General features: G+C 34.5%; 1 pseudogene; it reads left to right on the top strand.

The window, feature by feature from the left end:
* Positions 1–11,879: 11,879 nt before the first annotated feature.
* LOC132046211 (potassium transporter 5-like) lies at positions 11,880–20,759 on the top strand (annotated as a pseudogene).
* Positions 20,760–23,581: the final 2,822 nt, after the last annotated feature.

Below are 23,581 nucleotides of genomic sequence, written 5' to 3'. Positions count from 1 at the left end.
ATATGTTTTGAGCTAAAAGAATCAATAATTACCCTTATTATCTTAAAACACTTGAAATACATCTTTTGTTAAAATATTAACTCGCAATAACTTTACAAATACGTTTAATTTGCTAGTTGGCGTAATTCATATTCCGAATACATATAAACATTACTTATTCCGTTTCTTTTGGTTTATTTATAATTAAACTCTTTTTATGCAATCACTACTTTTCTACAAGTTTTACTTTAAACAACATTCTACTTCTATCTAAAATTTTAGCAATACTTTCAAGACATTTTCTTAAGTATTTAAAATACTATATTTACACTTAGCCTAACTAATCATAAGTCCGGTCGGTTAACCATTGTTAATGGGTCTTAAAGGGTGCCTAATACCTTCCCTTTAGACTAATTGAACCCTTACCTAGAATCTTAAGTTTCGCAGACCTTAAACAAAGCTAACTTTATAAAATAACTTTAATCAACTTTAGGTGTCCTAATTCACCATAAATAATTAGGTGGCGACTCCTTAACTTTAAATAACCCCGGAATTACCCGGATGTTGTAAACTATTAGCCCGGGTCAAAATAGGGTATAACAGCTTGGCGACTCCGCTGGGGACTTCTAGGTTCTAACCATAACGGACTTAGTTTTAATTAGGCTTTATGTGCTTTACTTTAATTTTTATTTTTATTGACTATTTTTACATGCTATTAATATAAACCGCTTACATGCTATTAATTGTTTGTTTGATATAAACCGTTTAAATGTTATTGCTTTGATAAATCGTCATTCCGTATCATTTCCTCCACTCCCCGGAAAATTCACACAAATTCACACACTTAAAACGGCTTCGCGGTTCGCGCCCGTGCACTACTAAATTACCCCTTTAGTTGGATTGATCTAGTGGATTTAGTCGATCGGCGGTGCGCCGACGGCCACGGACTTTCCACTCCCAAGTTGTCCACTTGGGGGAACCTTGTGTCATAGGAAGCCAACTCTTAGTCACCCTAAGATAGAGCTAAACCAACACCCGTTATTAGGGGCATACATTTCATGACCTAGGAGGTTTAATACCCTTGGTGTATTAAACCCATTAGACGACTTTACCCAAACGTCCAAGTGGGTTCACGACCCCAAGTGACACCAATCATACTTTATGTGCATGTTTGAAGGATAACTGTGCCTAAATATTGACCATTTGCTTTAACTAATTAAACTTTAGAGGGGAGGGAATGACTAACGTTTCTATGACAGTATGGATTTGCGTTGGAGTACAACAAGTGACGAAGACCAAGGACATCACAAAATAGAGCTGTACACTTAGACATAGGAAACTGTATTTACTTTACTTAGATTAGGAAACATTTTATGTTGTACTCATTTGACATTACATTACTTTTTGGGAAATAGAATTCGTTTAATTAATCAAAAGCAATGGAATGACATATTATGGCACACTTTACCCTTCAAACAAACGTTAGGCCTACCTCTGGCGCAAAGAGGTCCCGTGCATAATAGGTCGCGTTATGTTTGCTATATCTCTCTTTCACTATTTGATTTGTTGCCATACAATATGTGTTTGTTTGCTATATGTGTTTTGTTTTCTATGCAATATGTGTTGTTTGCTATGCAATATGTGTTTCTTTTTATTTTTATTTGCTCAATATTCGCATTATTTTGACACTCGAGCTGGCCGACCATTATTCGCACTATACTAAAACGTCATTTTCTTCAAAGGTTTTTCTTTTATTTTGATTATTCCCCCCAAAGGTTGATTCAAATGTTTGGAAAACATTGTGGTCTCTAACGATCACTCCCGAGACTTCCAAGATCAAAAGCACTACATCCAACATGAATGATTCCGCGTTGACTCAAGAGATTGAGAATTGGAACTTGTCATTTTCCAAGAGACGAACCCAAAGCTTTAGTGTTCAATGCAAGGCAACCGTTTTATTTTACAAGGATGTCGCATAGTATCAAGTCAGCAGTTGCAAGATTCAGATAAAGCAAAGGGCAAAGCCAATTTAATACCGATTAATTTTGAAAGGGTACCATTGTCCCAACTACTTTCTTCGAGTAGCTAATAGGAACACATAAAAAAAAAAAAAAAAAAAAAAAAAAAAAAAACAACATAAAAGCAAAGTTCAATCATGCAAGGTTGGGCTACTGGAAGTGAAACAACAAGAAGAAATAACTTAATGACTTCATCTTCATCATCTTCCTCTCCATGGCCATAACCAATAGCAAGATCATTGTCCGCAATCGGACCACTATCGCAAGAAGTACCAAAAGAAGCCTGCAATTCGCCATACCCATAAGCCTTCTCTTCTTGGTTAGCCCCGAAACAATATTGCCTTAATCTCTTTGTTTTCTCCTCAAGTTCCATGTCTGGAATTTCTTCCATCCTTTTCTTCTCTTCCTCTAATGAATCTATCACATCCTTCCACTTTTGTTCCATACCATTTCCTTCCCCCCCCTTCAATTCCTGTAAATATTCATAACCGAAACAAGGGTTACATGTTTATATAGAGAATAAATCTTAACGTTCTTTTTCTAAACAAAATATTAAGAGAATCTAATATCATTACAAAGTGAATTTTTTTTTTTTTTTTCATCACCATAATATTATATGCAATTGAAACAAGAGTGTATAAAAGATGTGTATATAGAGAGAGTGAACCTTAACATTCTTGATTAGTGTTTGAAGACTCATTAACTTCCTATGTGGCCACCTTCGAATCCCCAAATCCCTACATCTTATCTTCAAAAATGTCACCCCAATATTGAGTTCCTTGGTCGCTTGAATTATTGGCATGTAAAAGTACTTTGAAATTGCTTCTCGAGACAACATTTTTTGCTTCCCTTTTTCCTCAACACGATCATTAGTCATTATCCTTTCTTGATTGTTGTCACATAACAACAATTCCTGGTTCTCAGTTCTCCCAAGTAATTGGGTACTTAATCCAAATCCACCGCTCATTTCACTCCACATCCCTGCACCCATAACATTATAACACATTAGCTAATTTATTTAGAACAAATACTATTAGTGTATACAAATAGATATTCGTAATATGACCATCACCTGGGGTAGGGTTATAAAAAGATGAATAAATTGGATCTTCAAGAGTACAATCCATCATCAAAGGATTGTTAGCAGCATCAAAAGCGAAATCATACTGATGATCGATAGCGTAGTGTCCTGAATTACCTTGCATTTTTTTCTTGGATTGGATTCATAAGGAAGGATCCCAGAGACATATATGCAGCATTGGTTCTATATGAACGGATGTTTACAAGTGGACGGCTGATCTTGAAGATGCCGTCTGCTTTTGCTTTTGGAAAGTAGACAGCTCCTTTCATAAAGTTGTCGGCCATCGGGGTTTCACCTGAGGGGTAAAAGACTTTTTGAAAAGTGGAACGGCTGCTTTTTATAAAGCATGTCGGCCACGAAAAATCAATTGAAAAAAAAAAAAAAAAATCGGAATTGTGTATAGATACGTATTTTTTTTTTAAAATATGTAATTAAGAATAGACGTATATAACCGATAACAAATCTGTAATACGTCAAAACCATGATATACAAATCAAGAATCAATTAATTACGTTATATAAGTACGGTTAAGAAATCTATATTGACAAGAAATAATTTGTATTAGTACTTATACACATGAGAAATATATAAAGACAAGACTAGTACTTTAAAGTAAATTATCTACCCTAAGTCAACAATACAGTGACTTATACCTTATATTTGACTAATCATTTTAATTTAGGCTTGTCCGCCTTACAATAGGACTTAATCATTTTCATTTGGGCTTTGTACGCCTTATAATAAGACTTTGATAATTTATTTGGTGGGATACGTAGGCAATCCACATCGGGTTCGGTCCCTTTATTAGAAAATTTCAAACCATTTCCACGTGTCCTACGAACTACGTTCTGACCTGATTCCTTTGGCGGGATACGTAGGCAACCTATATAAGGTTCGGTCACACCACAACGTAAGTTTAATACATCCTTTTGAATCAAACTGGGGCATATTTTGAAAGATTAGACAAGAACAGAGTTAGACATCGACAAGACTAAGACTACCAGACAAGAATAGTATAGACAAATGACTTTCCAATTGTGTCACAATCTGAGGTTGGCGTAAAATTTTACAACTTACATACATATATTTACATATATATCTTTCCTTATATACATACATTCACATATATATTTTACAACTTATATACATATAGTTACATTTCCTTATACATATACTTACATACCTACCTTTCAAATGAAATACTTTCTTTCAATTGTTTCACTACTGTTCATCTACCGAGGCTTGAACGGAGATCACAAGATCCAAACAAACAAGACGAATGGAGTGCCAACAATGTCAAGCTTCGAGTCAACACGAATCAACTTCCCCCTCCCAAACTAAGAATTTTTCTTTGAGTGCAGGAACCTAAAATCGCGAGATCAACAGTCAAGTCCATCAATCATGGCCGAGAAGCCTCGCCTTAAAAGCCAAACGGCTTTATTTCCAACTTTATCTTTAATTTTATTTTATCACAATAACTTTGGACTTTATTAACAATTATGCCTGTCTTTGTAGGTCGACGAGACTGAAGGCGAATTAAATCAGGATTACATCAAGATCATCAACATCAATAGCCAAATGGCTACACTATTATTTACCCCTCTCTACTTTATCATTTATTTTATCAATTTTACAGGAATTACTTTATCATTCACTTTACCTACTTTAACCACTTTACCCTGAACTTTTTATCATTCTCTTTACAACCTACTTTAACATCACCATTTTTTATAGACAACTTGCATAAGCAGGGCTACACTAAGCTACCTCTACATCATTTATCTCTACTTAATTACTTTATCATTTACTTTACCAACTTTAACCACTTTACATTTTATCGAACTTTGCAGGGTTAATCATCATTAAGTCTCCGAAGACAACCTACTTTATCAATTTTACAGAAACATTAAGTCTCGGGGGATCATCGAAGACTTACACCTTATCCAGTCTCCAAGACAACATTTGCATGGAGGCATCACTTTTATCTTACGGCTATCACATGCATCACTACTATGACTTTACTCTCTACTTTATCATTCACTTTACCAACTTTAACGACTTTATCCCGAACTTTGCAGAACTCTCATTAAGTCTCCGAAGACAACCGGAGATATCATATCTAAGTCCCATCACTTTAACTTTATCATCAAGTAAGTCTCCCGAAGACAACCGGAGACATTATCATCAAGTCTTTACTCTCTACATTCACTTTACCAACTTTAACAACTTTACATTTTTACATCAAGGCTCCGAAGACAACCGGAGATTCACTTCAAGTCCCCGAAGACAACCGAGACATCCCATGGCTACACGGCCTCATCCTCATCTGCATAAGCCGAACGGCTACACTTTTACTTTACTCTCTACTTTACTACTTTACTTTACCATCCACTTTACCTACTTTAACGATTTTACTTTAAATTCCGCAGATATCATTTATCATCAAGTCCCGGAAGACAGCCGGAGGCCGTATTATCATTAAAGTCTTCAAACACAACTGGAGATATTCAGCATAAACATCGCGCATTCATTCAAGTCCCTGAAGACAACCAGAGACGACATTTGGCCACACTGCCTCATTATAAGCCACACGGCTTCATCCTCATTCTCACACTCATATTTACTATCATGTTACACTCTTTATAATTTTATACTTTCCACTTTATTACTAATTTTGACATGAATTTCAGTCTTTGACAGAAAGTACAACCTACAGAGACATAGCACAACGTGGAACTTTATCTTACGCGATTGAACGGGGCAAACTTTGTCAAGAGGAATATCAAACTCATAAGCAAAGGTCTCGGATCTACTCTCGAACTCAACTCCGCCTACGTCCACAAACACGTGCCACGTAGGTCAATTTTTTCTTTCATATCCCCACTAAAACTCTATCTCAATCAACTCTTTCCACAATCTTACATTCCTTTCTACATCCCAGCGTCTCCGTAACTCAACACTGGGGCATTTTTTTTAGAGAATTTACATCGTGTATAGTAGAGTCCTACTTATGGGTGTGTTGTGCACCACATTTATAATTAGGAGGCTATAAACATATGTTTCATTCTCGAACATTCTTGTCATCTGTCCACAACCCCCGCACGATTATAAATCCACAAAACTCTCGAACTACACATGGCCTGATTCTCGTGCAACCCGAGATATGTAGGCAACTCGAAACTGGGGCTCGGCCGTAATTTTCCATAATTCCTTCGGTCCTCATAATATTTTCCACCAATTCTCCTAAACAAGTACTTTCTTACAAATTCATATTTGATTGGTCGGAACAAAATTGGCTACTACGTCAACTTCTTCGCCCGAAAACTCTTACATCATCTCCGGCCGAAGAGGGGCATCTGTTGACACCCAATTTTGTCCCTCCTTTATTTAATTTACTCGGGTTTTTTTCTAAATTTACTGATGGGTTAAATACTTTATTTTTCACCATTTTCATTGCTACTACTATTAATATCCCTACTGTTATTTTCAACATTATGAGCATTACTTTATCACAAATTTTAAACGGTTAGTCATCGTTTCATTTTCGGGTTCGGACCCGTCAAATTAATTACAAGACAACACTTTGCTAAATCCTTATTTTCTACATATTAATTGTTAATTGTCTTCACATATCATATATTGTACTATTTATCAAATTAGAAGCCCAAGAATAATTAAATAGCGGAGGAAGGATCCACAATTTCCAGCCAAATTAATGGCCCAAAATACAAATACAATATTATCTCCCTACCCAAATAAACAACCCACATTTTAATACCCAACCCACATTTTCAATCCATATTTTCAGCCCACACCACCTTACCCGATCCGGCCCAACTTTCCTTTTAACAAAAATGAAACCCTAGGGTTTCATTTTCGTCCTCACCCGCCTCTCTTCTCCTCTCCTTTCTCTCTCTCTACGCTCACCTCCACTCTCCCCACGTCCCCGCTCCTCTCCACTCATCTCTGTCCCCCCACGCCTCTGCCATCTCCACTTCTCTCTGTCCCCCCCGCTCCTGTCTCTCTCATACGCTCCTCTCTCTCCCTTCTTAAACCCTAATCACAGCCCTATAAATTGGAGGAATTGAGATGAGATAAGGGGGATTTTTTGGAGAAGAACCTAATCAACTTTAGATAAAAACAGATTGGGAATCTACAAAATTCCCCTATAAAACACAAGTTTCGGTCGCCTCAAATTTCCCAGAAATCCTTAGATTTTAGGACTTTCGTCTATTTGATTACCATTTTAACATTAAGACTGTTAAGCATTCTGTCTTGGTGAACTTCGACCACGACAGAGATCTTCGGATTCATTTGTGTGAGTTTGAATCTAATCACGACGAGAGAGTAGATTCGACGCCGACGACCTCAGTTCATTGCGCACAAAACAGGTAAACTTCGATACATTTATTACTCATAGTCTTTAGTTTCTGTTTTGGTTAAGATTTTAGTTTATTCTGCTATATGTCTTAGTGACTATGTACTTTCTTTGTCGTCATATTATCCGTTTGATGTTTGGGAGTTGCTAGAATAGGTTGATGATTGCTGGAATGAATTTGAAAATGTATAGTGTAGTTTGAATGCTTAGACTAAAATTCCAGAATTTAGAACTTGTTTAAAGTCAAATATACATAGGATATACAGTGGGTTATCAGGGTAAGAAAGGATCAACTTGTTATAGGATAAATCATGAACTCAGTTAGTAATGGTATATGAGCTCTGCAGGTACTACTAAAGGTACTTATGACTTAAAGTAACTGCTGTAAGCCTAACTATGTCTTAACTACTAGCATAAGCTCTAACTCACCTAAATATATGAAAGGACCAATTTCTTTTACATGTGTTTTAAACAGGAAGAGGCTTATGGGGCTGTCATTCATTTGTGTACTCTATATAGTCTTGTATTGCTTTATAAACGTTTATGTACAAGTAGTAGAAGTGAGTTAAGATCATAAGCATGTTATCCTTGAATGTCAACTAGTATGCAAAGTGTAGAGCAAGATAATTGGATATGAAGATCTGTATGACTATTTTGTATGTGGTCATGTGGTCTGTTTGCTTCTCTTATGAGTTAACTGGCCTGAAGCTTTGTGCACTCAGTTGGGCATAATGAGGTGTGTTTGGTTGGATTGGTTCTGGTTTGTATGTTAAGAAGTGAAAACTATGCAGGAATGATGAACATGTAAACTTGTATGCTAATTGCTATATCTAGCATCCTCCTCTGTTAAATAGAAATGAGTAATGAACAAAAGAACTTTAGCTTGATTAAGTATGAAAACTGAATCCAAGAATGTGAGGAAAGCCTATATAATCATGTATCCATTCCTGTCTTATGCTTGAGTACTGGTATGAACAGACGCTGTTTCAAACTGAGGGAATAATAGATTGAAATGATTGAGCATGTTTCTCCTGTATCACCCAAGAGTTGAAAATGAATGATTGGTCAGGAAGAATATTCAAAGACCATGTATATGATTATTTGATTTGCTCTATCTCCCTTGTTGCATTTCTCGATGAAACTATATGTGCTAGACACCTACGGATATGTTGAGAATGTTCGTCAACATATTACATGAATGTGTTAAGCTAAATTTCGAATCGTGTACACGAAACTTGGTGTGTCTGCCTCAAACTCTGCCAAATTCACAATGATTAATAACTTATTTATGTTTAGGTTTGATTAATCCTCCTTTGCTGCATATGGTGCTATGTGATTTTGAGTGCTTTTGCCTCTTGTGTTACATCCCATGCCTGCTTTGACTGCACTTAACCTTGTCCCTTCCAAACTGTCACACTGCCTGAAATGCTTTGCACACCTCAAATACCCATCTGATAACTTCATATTCCACTGTGTCTACCTGAATTACTGCCTTGGTGACATAATATGGTTTTGTGCTTCTCAACTCAATTCATATGTGACCATTATATAATCATAAGCATTGAACCTGGTTTGTATGCCCATCAGTACCTCGAGGAGTTGTTTTTGACCGTTGAATCTTGTATTGACGAGCTCATTCTCATTAGTCTTGCATAGTTAGTTTCCTCCTTTAGAATACTCGCAAAGATTGTATCTCACTTTGGACATCTCTCGTTGATCATAAACATCAAACCTCGTCGGTGTCCTATTTTATTCCTTAAACTCGCATTATCGGTTATGATTCACCATTTCTCCTGTTCTAGATATGTCATCATGTATCATTGAATGAATTTTGCATAATCCCTCCTCTTCAAACATGCCGCAACTTGCCTCGTTCTCTTTCATCTTAATTTATTACATCGTTGCTAAAATCAAAATATTGCATTAGGTTGAACCAAGCATTTTAGCCTTATTTATCAGTTACTTTGTTGCTAGAAATTTAGGGCAGATCATTGTCATTTTCTTGAGGATGTTTGTTGCTTTCTAAACCACATAATGTTGCCATAGAATTATTCCTCTGTTAGTTGTTGCTTCTTACCTTCTTTATGAGTCCAAGCAACTACTGATGAAGCGATTCTGTGTTTCCACTGTAAAGGGAACTTAGAGTTCCAAACTGTTGCTATTCCTTGTGTCCTCTCTGAATATAAACTAAGGCAACAAAAGGACAGGATCAGCCTCCTTTCAATAGACTGCCTGTCCAAGGTTCTTGAAATCTTTGGAACTTGTCACAGCATTTGAAATAGGATGGTGGTGACTCCTTAGTTTTCCTCATTTCTAATCTTCGTTGCCATATTTTTGACCGAAGTCGCCGTTGCATTTTGTTATATCCTTACTTGTTTTCTTCTATGCTGTTTTGCCCTGCTAAGTTGATCATGTCCAGAAGTTTAGCATTTTGCCTCATTTCTGCTAATCTGAATCCTTTGGCAAAAGAATAATAAGGACTCATGCCTAAATCTTTGAATGTTCAAGTCTGCAATTGTTCCTTCTTGAACTTAGCTGCCATTGCATGAAAATTAATTTGAAACACTGATTGCAAAGTTGGTTTGAAATCTCCTATATATTCTTGATAAATGGCCACTCATTTAATCATCAGAACCTAAGCCTTGATGCCTAATTGGTTACACTTACGCTCCAAACACTCATGTCAACTTACCTTCGCATATTTCCTCTCTGATTTTCTGTTTGTCGTATGATATACCTCAAAGTATACATAGTATATGAGCCTTAGTATACACCAAGTGTATATAAAAGCCGCATATCAGTGTATACCTTTCAGGCATACCATGCCCACTCTGAATACTGTGTATGCATCGGTTATGGCATATGACTAAACCCTATACACGTCTAATGCACAATATACGTCATACAGTTTGATTCATCTGTGAGCGATTGTTGCTATCCATTCATGTGTAGTATGTGGTGGCCGAATTGTGTGTGCATGAGATATATACGAGATATACACTGAATATACAATCCGTTAACTTATTTTTCTTGAGTTCATAGTTCGTATATTTAACATTATTCGTGGACCACATACTAATCCTTTTCTTTTCGTTTCTATGCATGACATCTCGCATACGAGTCCAAGCGACTCGTCGTCTTCTCCCGCATTTGGTGTTGGGCCAAGGCCCAACGAAACATCACTCCTCCCTCTGTCCAGATCTGTCCGCAAAGAATACAAAGGGAAAAATCTGGGCCAAAGCCCAACAACAAACAGATCACAAATTTTCAAGAACGTGGGTCCCATTTAACTTATCCATTTAGCTATTTTTATGTTTGTGTGCATTTAATGTGTATTATATGACTAACATTCTCTTTGTGTGTGTTTGTTAGTTTAGATAAACCTTAGTGACATAAAGGATTTTAGTTTTAGTAATGGGTAGTTAAACCAATAATCAACTCTACAAGTTTATTTTTCCTTTTTACATCAAAATGATTTATAATGCTTACAATATTTACTTCTAGAACAATTGATTTTCTTTAAAATTAGCATAACTATATGTTTTGAGCTAAAAGAATCAATAATTACCCTTATTATCTTAAAACACTTGAAATACATCTTTTGTTAAAATATTAACTCGCAATAACTTTACAAATACGAAATATAATTTGCTAGTTGGCGTAATTCATATTCCGAATACATATAAACATTACTTATTCCGTTTCTTTTGGTTTATTTATAATTAAACTCTTTTTATGCAATCACTACTTTTCTACAAGTTTTACTTTAAACAACATTCTACTTCTATCTAAAATTTTAGCAATACTTTCAAGACATTTTCTTAAGTATTTAAAATACTATATTTACACTTAGCCTAACTAATCATAAGTCCGGTCGGTTAACCATTGTTAATGGGTCTTAAAGGGTGCCTAATACCTTCCCTTTAGACTAATTGAACCCTTACCTAGAATCTTAAGTTTCGCAGACCTTAAACAAAGTTAAATAAAATAACAAAGCTAACTTTATAAAATAACTTTAAATAGTTTAATTAACCCCGGATTTAGTTGTGACCCCGGTTAAAATAGGGTATGACATGCCACGCACGAGATGCACGTGCCACGCACGAGATGCACGTGCCACGCACGAGATGCACGTGCCACGCACGATATGCACGTTTTAGTTAATATATTTGAGACCTCTTATTAAAGTTTGGCCTTAGGCCAGCAATTTCATTGAGCCGCCCCTAAATAGAACCGGATGACTTTGTGGAATAAAGTTCTCATCCTTTAGATAGTAGTTTCATAAGCATGATAATGTCATTCTAAATATTTGTTTTTTACATTAATCGATCAAGCAATTATGTTGATTTCATCCTAACGTGCAATATTTATACACGTGTCTTTGATTTATCAGACAACCAAGTGGTGGGTGCTATATTTACAAATGGCAATTCAGAGTATGACACTAGTATATGGAGATCTTGGAACTGCATTCCATAGCTTGGGTGTGGTGTATGAAGATATGGGAATGTCACCCCTGTACGTTTACTCAAGTACATTCTCCAATGGGATCAAACACGAGGACGACATAATTGGAGTCCTCTTCATCATCTTCTACACTATCACCCTAATTGCTCTCGTCAAATATCTCTTCATCGTTCTCCGAGCCACTTACAATGAAGAAGGTCATTAATCCCCCACCTCATCTTTTATCTCTAATCCCCACTTACATGTAGCTATGAAGTATATCGTAGTTAAATATGAAAATTTTCAGGGCCAAACAATTTAATTTGTGGCTATATCATTTAAATATTGCCACATTTTTTTCCAACTTGAAGCTGAAATAATTATAGAGCTACAACCTTTTCTTTCAATTTTTTTTTTTTTGTGGCTAAAAGATTACTATTGTTACATTAACTTTTATCGTGTGACAAAAATATTAGTTCCGAAATTTTATTGTAGCTATTTAGATAATTATTGCCATGATTTTTAGTAATTATAGAAAAAAAGGGAATTAACTTTGTCAATTTAATATTCATGGCTAATAAAGTTTACAATTTTGTAAATCGTCATTAAATTCAATTTTTTTGTGGTTATTGTTAGGTATTAATCATGGTTCTAAAGTACGTTGTTAAAATTGCATAGCTATATATGTATTACTTTGTAGTGCAAGGTGACCGAACCTATAGTTCTATGTACCAAAGCAGATAAACCAAATTGCTAAATAGTTTACTTCACTACACTGAAGTATTTTCCTATGGAAACTAACTGTATTTTTGTTTTATAGGAGGTACATTTGCATTGTATTCTTTGATATGTCGACATGCAAATGTGGGCTTAATTCCAAGTCAAAAACGAGACAGACTTGTCGACTTCTACCAAGAGTTGAGATAAGTTGTAGTAATTAAACCTCTACCGCCTATCAAGTCACTACTCTCCAAGTTTGATACAGAGTATTACTCTGTTCGTCGAATCATCATCAGTTGCAAGAGATATTTAAAAACAAAAAAAAATTCCATCCATACGAGTATATACTCTACATGGAATTGGGGAGGTGGGGGGGCCTACCCCTACTTGTTAAAGCTGCAAGAGATTAAAATAGAATATGGTATTGCGCTCGAAAGGTCTTAAGATAGTGCTTAAAATTCAAGCTCTAGCCCCCGAATGATCTTAGTTCACGTTCCATCAAAGAGAAAACAATTATGAGCTTATACATACATATGTAACACGCATATAATGCATATGCACATACATTACATACATAAATACAATACGTGCATATATATATATATATATATATATATATATATAAACACACACACACAAAATGCAACTGATCTAATATGAGTAATACTTTCCAATTAAATACGCTGAGATCAATGGAATTATGAACGAAGTTGCTACTTGCTAGCTCCATGTAGACTAGATCGAACACCCCAATGTTGGTTTTTATTTATGTTGCTTGACATTCAATGCCATCCTCTTCTATCTGTTAATGATGTCTGCTCTGCAGAATGACTGACTTAGAGCAGGTATCATCTTAGGCAAGGGATAGTAATAACCTTTTTCTCAAAAATGGTAATCCAAGAACTCCTCATGAGTATGCACATACCCAAGACCAAATGTGGTGGTTTGCACCTTTACCTAAGCGCTACTATCCCTTCGAGATTCGACCTAAGTCCCTATCCTGGTTCGTAACCAGTCTTCAACATGATGTTCATTATAATTGACTCGCATGGCCATTTCATATATAAGCTGACTTAATCTAAATCTCTGGTGTCTTCGATGACAGGGATTGTCTGATTAGTATAGATTGAGTCGCTTCCTTCTCCGTGAAAAACTAGTATCTTACTCGTTAAATGAACGTCTGGTCTTTATTGGAGTAGTGAAATTGCTTTGCTTCTGATAATAAAAAAATATTTTTGTAAGAAGAGTAAAGAGTGCAACGATACTAGCTGCACATACTCATCATTAATCTAAAATTATTAATCTCAGTCTAATTATCATGCTAAATTAGCTTTAAAGGTTAGCAAACCTTGGAGTATAACCATTCAGTGTACCGGATTCAATGTCTAGCATAGTGGCCTTGGTAATGTTTGCTTTTTTTTAGTTAGAGAAATAAGAATATAAAAAACAGAAGTGCAGTTTGGCTAGAAGAGATGTATAGTACTATTTATAGCCAAGAATTCATATGCCGTATGCGAATGAATAATTCTTAAGTTTTAGCATTGACAGTACTGGTGTACCCATGGCGTATCGGCAACCGTGAATTCATTTTTACAACGCAAAAGTGATGTGGAATATATACCATTTGACCAAAAAAGACCATCTCCATGCAAAGTGCAAGGACAACCTTCTAACGTAGGCTTGTAACCCAAGGGGAAATAATGTGGTGGAATGTTGCAAGTAATTGCACGGTTTGTCCTTCAAATGGGTTGTGTCACGTGAGAAACATAAAAAATACGAATAATTGAAATAGTACAGATAAATGTCCAAAAGAATACTGGTCAAGATGTCCAAAGAGGGGCTAAAGTGAAACAAGCACAAAATTAGTCATATACACATATCTTAATAACTTTGTAATCAAGTCACTACATAATAGTCCATTTATCAAAATAATAAATGTCTTATATAATTGTGATATGGTATTATAATAAAAAAATCAGTAAGGGCATTTTTGTCTCTTTACATTATTGTGCAAATAAATAAGCATTTATTGAGTTTTACTCTATTTTCGTGTAGGCTTCTACAATCAAGATAAATTAGGAACGTATCTTGGGTTATCTAAAGTTCCTGGATTGCAAAAAATTTCTCCTTAGCCTACCGCTTATATATTATTCTGCAACAGAATTAATTATAAAAAATTTGTTCAAACTAAGCAAATATAATAAGAAACACGATATAGTTGTTAGAGATGATAAATATATCTTTATTTGTTAAAAACATTAAAGGGGAATACCATTTTGTCAAAATAGACCACCCCAAAACACACAAATACGCGTAGTTGAATATCACATATTGTACATCTTCCATCTGAATTAACGGCTGTGTGACCCCAAAAATCTTTTAATAATTGTTGCGGGAAAGAACAAAGAAGTGAGAGAATAATAATTAGGCATATCTGTTCCTTTCTCTTCTTGATTTGTACCTGTGTTGTATGGGTGGAGGGGAATGTCGAAAATACTTTGGTGCATGTGATTGTTTGTTTAAAAAGGTATGTCCAAATAGTTCATAAAGGGGAAAATGTAGAACATACAAGTATTTTATTTAAGATATTTAAGATGCATCACACTATATATAATTAGTGCGAAGTAAACAACTAAATTATGTGAAGCTTGAACTTTTAAAGTGTAGCACTAGTAAAAACCATTTCAGAGTTCAAATTCTTATAGGAGATTATTTATTAGACTGTAAGACAAAATCCAACCCCCTCCTATATAAATTAGTAACTAAACTAGTTATATAAGAGGGGTTCAGACAAAATCCAACCCCTTCCTATATAAATTAGTAACTAAACTAGTTATATAGGAGGGGGTCAGATTTTGTCTTACAGTCTAATAAACAATCTCCTATGAGAATTTGAACTATAAAATGGTTTTTGTTAGTGCTACTGTTTAAAAGTTCAAGCTTCACATAACTAGTTACTTACTTCGCACTAATTACATATAGCGTGATGCATCTTAAATGTTGATAAAATTTTATCTAAAATAAAATATTTATATGTTCTACATTTTTTCCCTATATGAACTATTTGGACATACCTTTTTTAAACAAACAATCACATGCATCAAAGATTTTTCAATAATAAATATTTAATATGTACAAAATATTTTAACATAACATGACAATTACTTTGTAACTAAACTAGTTATATATGAGGGGCCGAATTATGTCTTATGTTCTAATAAACAACCCCCTCTGAGAAATTAAACTTTGAAATGAATTTTGCTAAACACTTTGAAAATTCATGTTTTACATACTATAGTTAATGCATTTGGAGGTGATAGATAATAAAGCAGTGTTTGTCTTCCTCTACTAGACTCTTAGACACAATCTGACCCCCTCCTCTATAACTAGTTTAATCACAATTCTTTAGACCCATCTCATGAAGATTTCTATCTTAAGGAGTTTGTGATATTGTCACTATGATCAATTTAAGAAAAAACTTGAATGCAATTGTAAAGAGTTAAGTTTGAAAGATTAAATAATTATAGTGCTAATTGTTTCAATAGAAAAGGTTAACCAGCATATGAAAAAGAAAATTGACATATTTTTATTAAATCAAGTTTTGGAGTCTAACTTTAGAAAATATTTAAACTTATATCCATGACAATGTGGAGAAGAATCACCTAGTAATTAACATAGTATTTAAAACTAAATTTATTTTAAAATATTTGAGGTTTTAGAAAAATAAAAAGTTTTTTTTCTTAAATCTACTCTTACAATTTCAACTGGTAGAGCATTAATTAAGTGAGGAGTAAGGTCAATCTCCTCCGAAGCATACTTTAAAATCATTTTTGTATTGATCATATAGTAGAATCTATTTATCAACAATTTTTTCTCTATAAATCAACCCTTTCTAATCGGCCCCCTTGATCGATATTGTAAAATCAATAAGATGTTAAATGCTTTGTTTCAGTGATTTGTGTGTATACTTAAAATATAAGTTAATATATATATATATATTGAATCTAAACATGGAATAATTCTTTATTTGTTTGGATATAGGTTTTTCTCAACTAAATAGCCTACATGGTATGAATAGTAAAAATAACTTGACCATTAACGGATATTTCAAGTGACCGTTATTAAATCGGCAAATATTAGGAATAGTTTTAGCGCTGGTTAGAATATAGGCTTGCTTTATTAACATGTAATGCTTCCTTTTCCTAGATGTTGTATATTGGCCAACTTTTGTGGTGGCGGTTTCGCCTCACTAATAGCGAGCCAAGCTATGATTTCAGGGACATTTTCGATAAATCAACAGTACCTCCCGTGGGGATGCTTCCCTTGTGTTCAAATTGTTCATACATCGAACAAGCACCAAGGACAAGTCTACATCCCGGAAGTCAATTATCTTCTTATGTTAGCCTGCATCGCCATTACTCTTGGATTTAGGACTACCGAAAGGATTGGTGACGCTTATGGTATAACCTCTTTTTGCATTGTGAATATTTTTTTTAAAGAAAAATTTGATGTGTAACTTAGATTAATTGTTTTTCTCTTCAATTATAGGAATAGTTGTTGTGCAATGTGATGAGCTTGACATCACTATTCATTGTATTAGTCATGGTTAAATTTGCAAACTCACATCCTAATCGTGATGGCCTATTGTCTAGTTATTGGTGGGGTTGAGTCTATCTACTTCAACTACGTGCTATACAAGTTTAATCAAGGGGGATATATGCAGTTTTGCCATGTTCCTTATGTCAATTATGTCAATATGGAATTATGTGTACAGAAAGATATACAACTTTGAGCTAGACCAAAGTATTTCACTAAATAATGTGGAAGAAACAATGGCTAGGATAAATTGTCATCACTTACCAGGTCTTGCTATCTTTCATTCAGATATGTTCCATGGTATTCCACCTATTTTCAAGCACTACCTAAAAAATGTGCCCGCCAGGGAAGCTCCAACAGAAAAAGATTCATTTCCAGTCGAGCGAATCCAGCTAATTTGTATGTTTTCCACTGTGTGGTCACATACCGGATATAATGATACACCCAACAGCCAAGAGCTATTTGAAATGTCACTACTGGAGAGGCAAAGGGAGTTCATAAGTGAAAAAGAGGAAGAAAAATCAGTAAAAGACAGAGAACTTGAAGTGCTAAACAGAGGCAAAGAAAACGTAATGGTTCATCTGAACTGTGCAATGTAATAGCCCAAAGAAGAATCTTGTATGGTCAAGAAAGTTGTAATAAGTTATGGTTACAACTCTTTTAATAGGAACATAAGGCAGAGGAATAGGGTGTTTGATATCCCTCACAAGCACATGTTAAACATAGGAATGACATATGAACTTTCGAGTTCATGCTCTAAGGTTCATATGATATACATGGAAGAATCGTTCTTTAGAGTTTGTAAAATCAAGTTTGTGTAAGATTACATCTTAAAGGAGTACATTGGAAATTATTACCTTGAAACTATAAGGGCAAATTACATCAAAACACCCCTAAACTATACCCAAAATGTCGATATCACACCTAAACTATATGAGCGATCTATTACACACCTTAACATCTTAAAAGTGAATTAAATTACCCCTCCAAGCCCAAACTCGGCGTATTTGTCCACATTTTTTAGCGCGTTGAAGTTGTAAAAAGGGTCATTATAATTTTTAAAAAAATGGAAAATCAATTAAACAATCCTAATTAATAATCCCAACGGTTAAGTTCAAATTTTCACCCACCCATATTTACCCATACCCGTCCTAAACATTTAGAACTCTAACTCCCCTAAATTGCTGAAGAACACGCCCAAATCGGAGCTCAACCCTAGTTGTTTTTGAATCAAAGGTAACTAAATTCAACTTTATTTAGCTTGTTCTACTGTATAAGCTCAAGTATTGTTGTATTTCGCAGCTGTAAAAATCACTCGGATTCACCTTTTTTTTTTTTTTTTTTTTTTTTTTTGCATTTGTCTCTAATCTTTCATTTTGTATGCACGAGCCGCTTAATTTGCTTTTTTTTTCTCTCTTTTGGTAAAGATTGTTATACAATGGCTAAAATAGGCTTAAGTAAGTTTTGTAAGCAAGAGGATGATCATGAAGTTGAAGGATGTGCGATGCAAACATGGATTTCTTTTGCCATTGTTGACTTCTTGCACCCCAAAGAACCCTCAAAAGATATTGGAGTTGTCCATATTATGGTGTCGTGAAATTTATTTCAAAAATTGAACTTTGAAGAAGTGAATTTGCCTTTCAAATATTGAACTTTGAAGAGTTGAAAGATGATTTTTTTTAATTGATTTTATTACATTTTTAGGGTCTAGATCATGTGATTTTTATCTTTGGAAGGATGGTCCCACATTGATCCAAGATCCAAATTTGTTATTCCTAAATTGGTGGGAAGAATTGGTGAACTTGAAGCATCATTGAGGCTTTTGGAAAAGATGATTACAAGCCTTCTCCGTCAACAAACTATGGAAAGCAAAATTGATATGAACAATATAGAAATTCAACTAGAAAATTTTGGAGAAGACATTAAGAAGATGAAGGAAAGAGAAGAAGTGGAAGAGCAAGTTGGTAAGTCCAAGAAAGGGGAGAAAGTTCTTTTGATTTCGTTATTGTGTATTTGTATTTTAGTAGTAAGTTTTCTATTTCAAAACTTTTTTTAGGTGTTTCAATGAAGTTGCCCTAAGCTCTAGTTTGGCATGTCATTAGGGGTTATTTTGTAGTAGTAAGTTTTGGTGCTTTTTGGCATATTGTTAGCGGGGTTGCACTTGTTAGTGTTGTAAACAACTTGTTAGTGTTGGCATTTTTTTTTTTTGAATTAGCAATGTTGGTCTTCCTATTGTTATTGTGCAATTCTTAGTCTTGTGCAATTGCTTTGCAAAATTAGTAAGTATAAGGCATAAAACAAGAACAAAATTTCATTTAACATTGAAAGAACTTTCATTAATCGAAGGCATAAAACATGAAAAGAAATAAAGAGACCTATTCTATAATTACGATCTCCCCGACCTTCTTATTAACGAAAAGCATATAAAACCTCGCAAGCTTGAATTCCAAAACATTTCCTCTTTGCGGTGTTGTCATCAACAAACTCCTTCCATCCTTGGCAAAGACGCTTATATATGCACATGATATTGCATATAGTAGGCGAGACATTGAAGAACAAACGCTAACGGTCATGGTTTGGAAGGAATTGGAAAGTATGGGAAGGAAATATGAAGTCATCCTTGTCAACGTATGATTTTGTTAACTTCTTCTCAAATGTTGTTAGGATGGTAGTCATTTTTGGTTTGAGGGGTTGCAATGAGAAGTAGTGAAAGAACTATGATTTAATAAGAATTGGGTGAAGCATTAATCACCAACCACCTCACTTAAAGAAGCCAAAGGAAGTGGTCAAAAACTTGACCAGAAATGAATTCGGAAAACAGATTACAATGACTTCAAAAAGTGTACCAAGACTTGACCAAAGCTGAACGACAAAATCGGCCATTCAACCCAACAATAAAGGCTAACAAAAAGCGCCAACAATAAAACCTAACAAAATTGCCATAAAGATACAAGTGGTTATAAATTCAAAACTTATTAGACATTGCAAAGCATTAGAACTAACATTAAATGCACACAAAATGATAACCATTGATCAAAAGAGAGGACTTTACATAGACAAGAACTAACGTTAAATGGGTGGTGGCAAATTCAAGTGCGGTCACAAATACAAAAACAAACTTAAATGCAGTGGTATATCTACCAAACCACTACATATAGTTAAGGAAAATACATCAAATCACCCTTTAACCAAATTAAAATATAGATTTGATATATATTTTGCACCTGAATTAACAACCAAATGCAAATATAAACAAAGTATTTAAAAACAACTACATAGACAAATTCACAAAAGTGGCATGCGCGCGTGGAAAACATAAAGTAAAGCTAGAATGGTCAAATTCACAATGCGAATTAAATACTTTGACAATTTCACAAAGCTAATAGGTCTTTCGTATAGCTCATTTGTACTGCCTTTAGTCTGTTTGACTGTTTTTGTCCTTCCTTTTGAAGTCACTGGAGGTCATAGCTTGTCTTCTTGCCATTTCACACCACCACTTGCTTTGTGCTGGGTTCCTAGTGACAACCGTAACTTGATTTGATGTGTTTAACCACTTTAACTACAATCCAATTTAAATGAATAGAACTACTTGTTCCTAATTAATTTCGAGAAAATGATATTTAATTGTTAAACATAGAACATGGTCCCAATGATGTTTTTGTGTGTGCAACACTCCCATTCCAACCATCTTTGGCCTTTTAGTATGATCTTACAAATTATACCAAAATATTAGCAACTAATTCGAAGACACTATACATGAAGTATGTGAAATTATTTACCTTTTCAATTGATCCCTTTGGCCTACCCCTTCATCTACCAGTTGGAGCAAGTGCCTTTTGGGCAAGTAACACGAATATTTTGTTTGCTCGGCCCTTGCTGCACTGGGGCCGCAAAATTGCAAGACAAGATATCTCCTTTTATTATGACCAAGGCATACACTTGCCGCATGTCATTAACCCCATTTTTTGAGAGTTTTCCTTTTTTTTTTTTTTGGGTTCACTTTGCCTCTTTTCTCCTAATGTGCCCTAGGGCTCGAGGTATCTTCGATCACTTGTGGTATAAAAAGGATTTGTGGATGGTGGCCACATCAAGTTCGAGGGTCAATAAAGTAAAGACTATATGTTCATAGGTATCTCGTGCGAATACCACCGAGAAATGTAATCCATTGTCTCAACTCTCTTGTGGTGAAGAGCGATGACTTGCGTAGGGCATTTATGTCTTACAACATCCATCTAAAAATGCACTTCTATAACTAGCTAAGTAGCATCTTCATTGCATCAAAACATATGTAGAATCTTTAAACATTTTTTTCCACCTTCAAATACACGCTTTTATCACTCTCTAACTACACATGTTCCTACGCCCAAGTTGATCTTAACAACTCATCCCTATAATCAAAATCCTTCCCATCTCCAAAAACATGGTCACCCATCAACTCGGCTAAAACCTTGTTTCTTGCTTTCTACCAACATAAAGATCAACACCTTCGGGTATTCTCAACCAAAAATCCTAATGTTTGGTTGTTTTTTAATCTCATTATAGTGACTAGATAAAAATTTGGTATTGAAATTGTTCCTATTGGTAGAGTCACCTTGTGAATTGGATTATAGTTGCACAACAAAAATGTTGTTAGTCCTTTTGTCAAGACTAGCAAATAAAAGCCAGGACAACCTTTACACACCTAACCCTTACCCTTGAGTTCATACTAATTCATATTTCAATGGCAACATGCTCATGGAATGTATTTGTAACTGCATTGTAAATTCATTAACACTTTCAATTTGAGGGCCTAATTTCAACAAGATTTTTTTTGGATTTTATCAAACACAACTTTTGTCACCTTCCTTTTTGCTTTTACTTCAAGTAGATAAATTCATCATCATCGTATATGTCATGAAAAATAAATACGGATGGGCTCGAAATTAATCATCTCGAGGGGTAATAAGGCTCATCACCAACAACTTACCTTCCATGGTGTCTCCATTAGCACCTGCCTTAATCATATACATGAAAACAAATGGTCCCGAACCTTAGTACATATTCAGGTATATATGATCCTTCTTCCTTCTTTTTCTTTTTCCTGCTCTTTCCAAATCGCTAAAACCCCTACTTCTCATTTACATCAAAATCAACTATGTATTTCTCCTTTCAAACAATCCATCTAGGTATGAATCTAAATCACTACTAGTTTAAGAAAATAGACAACCCTAGTTTATGAAGATTCATCAAAAGCTAATAATTTGATTAGGTGGTATACATCAATAAATTCATTAAAGTAGTAGGTAAAATTTGATTTTCTTAGAAATAGTATTAAAGTCAAGATCTGGATCTAGCCTAGGTAATTTATGCTAACCAATCAAAGTATTAAATGATATTTGATTCAAAATGTTGTTGTCAAGGTCTATACACCAACTTGAGAGTTAGGTTATCCTAAGTATTTGAGTTGGGGTTCATAGACTTTTGACTTGAATGTATGTTTTGTCAAAATCATCAAAAATTAACACCATACACATCCAATGTCTTCCACCGGTACTTTATCAAAAGAAACGTCACTTTCACCCTCCCTATGTAAGGGTTGTTACATATTCTACAACAAAGAAAAAGAGTAAGTTAAAGATTCTTCAACCATGTGACACACAAAAAGCCTCCAAAATATCCCCGTCCCCCTGAACATGAACTTTGTATCCCTATCACATTTGATTTCTACCAATACCACACTATGACAAATTTAACATAAATGGTGCATTTATAGTCCGAAGTCATCGTTATACCCTATTTTGCCTAAGTCAAAATAGTTTATAACATCCGGTAATCTCCGGGTTATTTAAAGTTAAGGGAGTCGCCACCTAATTATTTACGGTGAATTAGACACCTAAAGTTTATTAAAATTATTTTCTAAAGTTAACTCCTGTTTAAGGTTCCATGAACTAAGATTCTAGGTAAGGGTTCAATTAGTCTAAAGGAAAGGTATTAGGCATCCTTTAAGACCCATTAACAATGGTTAACCGGCCGGACTTATGATTAGTTAGGCTAAGTATGAATATAGTATTTTAAATATTTAAGAAAATATCTTTAAATATTGCTAAAGTTATAAATAAAAAGTAGAATATTGCTTAAAGCAAAACTTTAGAAAAGTAGTGATTGTGTATAAAAAAGAGTTTAGTTAAAAATAAACTAAAAGAAACGAATGTAATGTTCTATATGTATTTAGAATATGAATTACGCCAACTAGCAAATTAAAAACGTATTTGTAAAGTTATTGTGAGTTAATGTTTTAACAAAAGATGTATTTCAAGTGTTTTAAGATAGTAAGAAATCTTGATTCTTTTAGCTTAAAACATATAGTCATGCTAATTAAAAAAA

The sequence above is a fragment of the Lycium ferocissimum genome, unplaced genomic scaffold (genome assembly GCF_029784015.1).
Source record: "Lycium ferocissimum isolate CSIRO_LF1 unplaced genomic scaffold, AGI_CSIRO_Lferr_CH_V1 ctg9844, whole genome shotgun sequence".
NCBI lineage: Eukaryota > Viridiplantae > Streptophyta > Magnoliopsida > Solanales > Solanaceae > Lycium > Lycium ferocissimum.
Note: the sequence above shows the minus strand (reverse complement) of the source record. Positions and strands in the feature narration are given on the sequence as shown.